Raw genomic sequence first — 8,432 nt, forward strand, 5'->3', positions numbered from 1 at the left:
GCATTAGTGTACAGGCAGGCAAGTGTGCCCTTGGGGGCTCTTGCCTTGCCCACAGATTGTGCCAGGGCTGGGGCAGGGGTGAGCTCCTTAAGTGCCCCCTTAAGTGCCTTGGTCCGCTGGCTTTGCAAGGGCCGTTCAGCGGGCCAGCAGGGGCAGTAGTAAACCCCTAAGCATAATGATGATGCTGCAATCTGCATACAGGAGTGGTGTACATGAAATGCATAAAGTACTTATTCCACTTAGCTCAACACTGACAAGGTTTTAGCTGGAGTATTGTCTGGCTTGGGGCACTACACCACATCTCAAGGCACCCTTGGGTAGACTTGAGGAATCCCTCAGAAAATGCCAGCTCTTTGTTTTCACTCTTTTGGCCCACAGACAAATAATAGGGCAGGTTTTCTATTGCAAAGACCTCAGAAAGGCTACAACTATGAATTTCTGTTTGAAATCTCTGTGTTTATCTTATAAAACGTGTTTGTAAAAATGGTGCTAACATTGTGTGGCATCCTGCAGCACCTTTGAAAGAATTTTAGGGCACCCAAAGGTCCTGTGGCAACCTACTTGAAAATCACTCGTGTTGACCAACTGCGGGGAGTGCAGGGCACAGCAACAGAAATGATCAGAGGTCTATAAAACATGGCTTAAGAAAAGATGGAAAGAATTCATTTGGTTTAGTTTAGAGAAGAGAGAACTGACAGAATATCTGAAACCAGTCTTGAGTTATATAAAGAACAATGGAATGAATTGATCTCTGTTTCCTGGGAATCGGACAGGACATGTTGGGTTTAAATTGCAGCAAGGACAGTTTAAGGCTTAACATTATGAACTTCAACTCTAAGGGTAGTTAAGCATTGAAGTATATTACCTAGAGAGGCGGAAGACTCTCCAGCATTAGATTTTTAAGAATAGATTAGATTTATATCTAGATTAGCGTTTACATTCTTGGATGTAAGAAGTGTGTGTGTGTGTGTGTGTTTTATATATATATATATATATATATATATATAAAATGAGTGTGTGAGTTGTATGTGGATATCTGTATCTATCTAGAGATTTTTTTCCATAAATGATAGCATAGCTGATCTTGTATGAGATGACTCCTTTCCAGACCTTTTATCTGTCAGTTTTTTATTTGCTTTAACTTGTAAAATAATGTTTAAAAATGGGGAGTATAGTTAGTGAATAGTATAGAGTATAGTGAATTAATATTGATGCACACACACACACAATTTTCATCTAAACAACTTTGCTATAAAAATACTCTATAAAATCCTGAATGAAGAGAAATGTATATTTTTTTTGCATGGTTTTCAGATACCACCCAAAATGCATTAGATTTGTGTGGTCCAGGGTGAAGTACAGTTCCCCAGTCCCAATTTGTTTAAAGAGGCTGAAGAAGTGAACTAGTAGGTAATAGCTGAATGGCTAAATAACCTTGCTTACGTGGTCATTCCAGGAGTTACTATAGGTAGAGAAGTGCTGATGGACAATGCTGAATTAGTTGTAACCACTGTTTACAGTGCATTTCAGCTTACAGTACCTCTGTGCTCCAGGCTAGTGGGTGAGCTGACTTGGACAAAAATAGATGACTAACTCTGGGAGGGAAAGCAAACCAGATTCAAGTTGACCAAATTAACTCTGTTATAATTCCACTGAAGGTAGCAAATTTATGCTAGGTGAATTAGATCTATTTAATTACCAAACCTGCTAGATCTATTTACATTCCAGAGCTATACATATAAGGCGAGCACAATGGTTTGATATTCAGAATTCATATCTCACAAAAATTTGTGTTCTTTTTTAAAATTGTTTGTTATGAAAATCCCAGCCTTGGCTGACCATAGATGTACAGGTTTTATATTTGTATAGAAAGAAATGGAAGATGCAGTCTAATTTCCAACGTCTTATCTTGATTGCTGCACAGTGATCATTCTTAATTACTAAAATTTTGTTTCGTTGCCATGCAGAAGGTTAAGTGGAATGAGTCATGGGCAGAACAGTTTGCTTTTAATAAATTGAAGTGGATATAGTAATAAAAAATCAGTGTAAATCTAAAATCATCTAACTGTCTAGACATGTAATGCCCAACTGGTGTCTACTGAAAAGTATCATTATTAATACTACTCTAATAATACTACGACCCTTGTAGTACTTCTCATTTTTCAAAATGCTGTATCCAACCTAATTCATTGTTGGCTGAACTTCGAGAAGACCTTGCACTCAACTTGATGGCATTTCTCTCTGCTTTGACTCTCTTTAATGAGATAAATGTTGAATGTTGCATCCAATCAGTTCCAAAATGTTAAGAACATTCTAGGCATTGCAGTGCTTCTCTGCACCCTGTTGATTTGAGGGAAAATTGGAGTAACAAAAAGAGGGAAGAAAGAAGCTATTTCTTCAGCACCTCTGCAATTATTTGTGAATCAAATGCCTGGATAATAGAGGTCTTGCTCACCTCAAAAAAACTGATATGAAAAATTACTTGCATCTTAGACAAATAATGATGATGGTGGGCCAGAATGGGGAATGAGGGTATGCACATGGCCCCTGGCATGTGAGAGGGTAAGGGTCCTGGGATAGAATGAGGAGGAACAATAGGTGTACCTGGATCCCCAGTTGGAGGGGGAAATTGATGGATATGGGAAGAAGAGGCAGACAGCACCCATCATATATGGGGGTGAGAGAGGAAAGGGATATTGTTGACATGACTGTAATAGAAATAATGGGGATTAGAGGGTGCATTCAAAGTCCATGACTATAGTCCTGTAGGGGAGGGGGAACACATGGTATCTCTGTGCCTGACATAGAGGCATAAACAGTTCCTGCCATTGGAGTGTGATTGGGGGACCTTGGATTAGGAGATGCAGAGCCACTGGCATGAAGGAAAAAGGAGAGCCTGGTGTGGCTGAAGGAGGATATGGATCACATGCACATACTGAAAGGGCAAATTGGGAGAAGTTGCAGGAAGTGTCTCTGGCGGTTGTGGGGAGGGTTGGACAGGAGATGCAAAGGTGGCATAAAATGAGCTGGTGGTAGGAACAGAGGGATGCGTGGAGTTGCAGGTGATGCTAACAAGCTTAGCCAGAGGTTGTAGAGGGAGCCGCAAAGCATGCAACATGGAGTTCTTACTGTTTTCAACAGCAAGAGTTTGGAGGCGGGGGGTGGGGGGAATAAAAAAGCTGGTGGAGTAACTCCCAGCTGTTTCCCATGAAAATGGAACAGAAATGTTTTGTATGTTCTGTTATAGCATTTGCTTGAGCCAAACTGTACATTCAGGTATTAAGTTTCTGATGCTCAAAACAACATCTACATAGCTTTGCCATTTAATAGATTTATTTGCATACATGAAGTTAGGCACATATGTAAATAGCTGCAAGATTAGGGAAAAACTCAGAAACATGTTTTTCTTTCTTGCCAACTCACGGTTCTATTTTAAGCAGAAATTGAAAATTATGACCATTTTACCAGATTGTAGAGTGGTTTTTGGAAGTGCACAAAAACTACGATAAAACCATGTAACTAATTTTCAGTTGCTACTGACATTGACATTTGAAGGCCAGTTTCCAGAAGGAAAAGGAGGGGTAGTGAAAAAAGGTACATCTTTGTGTTAAGGGTGGAGTCGCTAGGGTTTCTTAGTGTTCTGAAAGATTTTAGGTCTGATTTTTTTTCCCTTTCACATTCCTATAACTAAGAAGTACAATGGAGTTATTCGTGTTCTACACCTGTGTGTAATGGATTAGAGTTGGCTGAATATGTTCTGACAGAACTGTTTCATTTAGGAACCGCTGATTCAATGGAACCTAAATGCCTGTTCTGTTCCCTGTTCTGTTCAGAATTGCAATAGAAACCATGCTGGCCAACCAGCCCAGTTCAGATTTTGAAGAACAAAACTTTTTCTTCATAGTCTTGTAGGCTTCTTTTATGACTGTCATAAAGATACTCAACAGCTTTGAAACTCAGGCCCGGACAGAGCTCTCAGATTTGTCATTCAAGATGCTAGCCACTTGATGTTTCCTGTCAACATTTTCCATGTCTAACATGGTTCAATTTTGGGGCTAAATTAGTGTTCATAAAGCCCTCAGAGTTCAGATGGAAGATGGTAAATGTACTGTACTTAAATACCCCTTCGGTGGCGGTATACACCATGGCTGTGTCCCCACGAGTGCACATGTGGTCTCCCAGTGCTGCAGACACTTGGGAGATCCCAGTATCAAAAAAACCTGCACCAGAAAGAAGTGGGGTGGTGCACATGGCAGCAGTGTGGGCCCCCCGAAACTAGAGTCTGGCTGGCCAAAGCCACGCTCCAGCTGCTGACAGTGCTCTGTGCACCTGGATCACAGCTGCTGGAGTCCTGAGAGGTCCCCAGGAACCCAGGCAAGGCAGCCTCCCCTACCCTACCAAGGACACCTTGCTGTGCACCAGAGCAAGCATGCAGGGGCATTCCCCAGAGACAATTAGCAGTGGCACATATTTGTGCCACTGCTAATTGTCCTCAGGGAAATGCATATTCCTGCTTGTGGAGATGTGCCCCGTGATGGTGAACCCAGTTCATTTGTGGTGGTTCTCATGAGCAGTTTGTAATAATTTGAGGTACTGATGTTTCAAAAGTTACCAGTTTTAAAAAGTTTCTGTATATTGAAAATCTAAAATAGGTGCAAAATTTTAACACCGTCAAACTTAAGTAGCTTTCAAATGTAAGATGAGTCTTAAATGTTTCAGTTCACTTCTCCCTTAGCTCTGTTCTCATTATTATTGACGCTTATTTATTCTAAGTACATTGTTCCTGTGATTCGCAGTGAGGTGCTGAGTTCCTTGTAGAGAATAGTATACAACTCTTGATATTTTAAACTATGAGTCTAGAGGTACAACTCTCTGAGGTGATGTTCTGCTTATTATGGGGGGGAGGGGGAAGCCTCCCCTGATTATTCTGCATTAAATATGAAGCAGTCTGTATTACCAGTTCAGGGAAACTGATAATTGTAAACTGTCAAAACTCAAAATCCCCCTCTACTCGCAAGTCCTAGAGAAGAAACATTTCCATAGTTGGGAGCTTGAGTTAAAAGCTGGGTCCTTCTTTTTGGGACCTTCTCTCTCAAAATCTGCTGTCTAGCTGCTTGTGCAGCATGTCATCCCATGGCAGCACTGTAGTTGCTCAGATCTAGTACATGGAACACTATTATCTAGGTCCTCCTTTCACAGAATTAGGTAAAATATACCTAAAATAAGAACAAGTTTTTCTGGTTCTACACCCATTAAAAACTATTTATATCAGAGTTTCCCAGAACCTACGTTGTGCCAGGCCAAATGGGATAGAGTTTATTGTAGTGTACTCAAAGAAGCTGCACTTGTACCATGCTCAACAGGTAGAAGTGGGAGAATGAAGCCAAAACCCAGCAGGTTCCCAAAGAGGTTTCCGTTACTTCTTTGTATTGGGTTCTAGGATTATTTGGATGGTCAGTAGGGGTGGTAAAAGTTACTCTGTCTCTTGTGGACTTAGGCCAAAATTTGACAGGATTCTGGATCTGCATTTCTGTGATGTGGTTGATGTGGGGGGAAGAGCAGCAGGAGGGTTCAAAGTATTATGGACAGAACGGGATCAGCACTTTAGGCGAACAAACTTGCGGGCCCCTACTTAATACAGTATATTTATATTACTTTTTCACTCAATAATTATATGTAAAATAAGCCCAACTAGGCCCATTCTTCACTTAGGGCCTTAGGGCATGTGCCTAGTTTGCCAATGCGTTAATCCGGTCCCGATTACAGAATACTTAAGGAATAGTTTAGGGAGCACTTGGCCTCTGGTTAGATCAGTGGTTCTTGACCTTTTTAGACTGGAGGCAAGCTTGAGGCACTCCTTGTTATACTCAGAAAATGCTGGCTCTTCCTTTTTGTGGGATTTTTTGACTGCAGAAAAATACTAGAAAAAAATGTTTCCTATTTACATTCTCACTGACATCCCTCCACGCATTTACCTTCTCATTCCTTGGCATCTCAGACCAGCAGAGACTCCCCATGCCTGACAAAGGGCGACTGTGCCCTAAAGCTTGCAAAGGACATTTTCCCCAATTACTCAGTTGGTTTAATAACAGATGGCACGTCTACCTGAAGAACCTCGCCTGAAAGACACCAGAGCAGTTTTGCTGGTGCAGAGAGCTTGGACAGCGCCAGGTCAGAAGGTTTTTAACACCTCTTTGAAATCTCTGCCAGGTCTGCTGGCCCAACATGGCACTCCAGGGCACTCTTGGAAAGGATCTTGAGGCACAAGCCATTAGACTATGGAGAAGCAGGGCAGAAAGGCTGGAGGCTCCCTAGATCCAGACGTTGGCTCCCTAGAAGGGGGTTATCTTCTGGGCGTTTTGGCACAAGGGAAGTTGTCCTCCCTGTGCCGGACGAGGCGGTAGTTGGCCTGGCAGGGGGAAGAGGACACAGGTGGAGATCCGGGCACTTGAGCGCCGCTGCCTCCCAAGCCGGCCGGGTGTGCGCAGAGCGGGCGTGTCCGCCCCCCCGGCGGCGCCGGGCCCTCGCGCTCCGCATCCGGCTCCCCCTCCCGAGGAGCCTCCGCAGCTCTGATTTGCTGGGAGCCGGCGGAGGGCTCGTCCTGGGCAGAGCTCTGCGGGGCTGGGGTTGCTGCTGACGCGCGGAGCCGCCGCCGCGCCGGACCCCAAGCCCGCCTCGCCTCGCCTCGCCGCGCCGCGCCGCCGAGGTACCTCCGGGGGGGCTCCCACATACATCGGTAGCGAGCAGGAGCCATTTTTAAGTGGGGGCGCGAGTGTATTTGTATGTGTGCGCGTCCACGCGCGTGTAGCATCCCCGTGCCCTCTCCCCACCTCGCCTCAGGATCCAGCACCGCGTCTGGGGGTGCCTGTCCGCTTGCACTGTACTCCCTGTGCGTGTGGGGGGAGGGGGCGGGAGGCATGGGGAGGGGTTGTTCAGTGCACGCACGGCTGCAGGGGTGCGGCGGGGCAGAACCAGGGTCTTGGTGCGCGTGTTTTGGGGGCGAGGAATTGCCCCCCCGGTGCCCGGCCCGGCCGCGGGTTCTGCAATGCGGTGGGTGTGGTCACGTAGTCACTCCTGGCTCGGAACCGCTGCAGTGGCAGCGCTCTCTCTTCTGCTCCTTCCATTCGCAGGCGCCCAGGTCTCCTCAGGGGCTGCTGCTTTCCCCCCCACTTCTCTTCTTCTTCCTCCTCCTCCTCCTCCTTCAGCTGCAGCGCGGCGTTTTGGCCGGGCAAGGAGAAGTCCTTGCGGCGAAGATGGAGAGGAGCAGATGGCATGAATCAGGCGGGCAGGGTGGGAAAGGGGACCGAGGGGGAGAAAAGACAGTCAGTTTTTTCCATGCCTCCAGACAGAGGGGCGCTTTGTGGGGAACTCTGGTGGGTTGGGGTCCAGCTCGCTCTTAAGATGCTGCCTGTGAGTGGGCAGGGCACGCATGCCATCCTGCTATTCTGGGGCCAGGCAGAGTTGGGTTTGGTTCTACCTTGGTTGCAGGCCTTGTCGGAGCCTTGCCGGTCTTTGCAGCTGCCAGCAGTCGGCCTGGGCCTTTGCAGGGATTTTCCCAAGGTCTCTGAAAGAAAATGAGGGTGTGGCTCCATCATAAAACCTCTTGCTAGCCCCCCTTTGCCTGAGTCTTGTGTTACAGCTGAGACCAGCATGCCCGGTGGGCAGCAGGCATAGCTGTGACGAGGGCTTTTATGTTTTCACTTGAAACTTTTCTTTCAGCAGCTTTGTACAAAGCCAGAAAATTTGCCTTTCCCTAATCATTAAAGACAGGAAAGCACTCTGTAGTTCCACTAGTTTTCAAGCACTGCTTTTAAAAAATCTTTCTGGCAGTATCACAAACTTCTGGGTTGCTTTGTTTTTCCAATAAAGTACTCATTGCTCGGAATAGGATTTTTTTTTTCCAGTAGATGCATAAATGTTCCTTATATCTGAGAAGAAGATTGCACACACTTGGGTTTCACAATGCTTTCAAGCTGTAAGGAGAAAAGCTGCTACCTTCACTTGTAGTCTTGAGTGAAAAGAATTGAAGAATTACAGGTCAGAAGTCAGTGTGATCAGTGAGGTTGTACAAGTACCTACGTCTCATACGCTGTCAGACTTTTATAGTTTTGTAACCTAGAAATAAAATACTTTTCTCATGCTTAAATTATTGTTCTTAGGCTTTTATTTGATGTAATATGAAGTTGCATAGTTGGTTTATAATCAGTAGACCCATAAGTAAAACATGTTTTAAAAAGAAGTGGTACCTAGTAAATCTGGAGCAAATGGAAGTAATTCATTATAAGCTTGCCTTCTACAAATATGGAGGATAACCTTAACATGGGATGTAACAAGTCAGGCTCATCTTCGTGTTGCATCTTCCCTTGTCATTTAATTGGTTAAATTCAGAATATGGCAGACATGCTGCATTGGTCTTTGGTTTTGTTTTTTTT

General features: G+C 44.8%; 1 protein-coding gene across 17 annotated transcripts in view; it reads left to right on the plus strand.

Moving 5' to 3' along the window:
- The first annotated feature begins 6,678 nt into the window (after positions 1-6,678).
- EPB41L3 (erythrocyte membrane protein band 4.1 like 3) overlaps positions 6,679-8,432 on the plus strand; it is a 131,919-nt gene continuing 130,165 nt past the window's right edge. For all 17 annotated transcript variants that reach the window (XM_019546311.1, XM_019546374.1, XM_019546321.1 and 14 more), the window contains exon 1: positions 6,679-6,706. The gene's annotated coding sequence lies outside the window, so the exon portion shown is untranslated. The remainder of the gene's footprint in view (positions 6,707-8,432) is intronic.

Source organism: Crocodylus porosus, unplaced genomic scaffold, assembly GCF_001723895.1.
Source record: "Crocodylus porosus isolate Cpor-Errol unplaced genomic scaffold, CroPor_comp1, whole genome shotgun sequence".
In the NCBI taxonomy this organism is placed as follows: Eukaryota; Metazoa; Chordata; order Crocodylia; family Crocodylidae; genus Crocodylus; species Crocodylus porosus.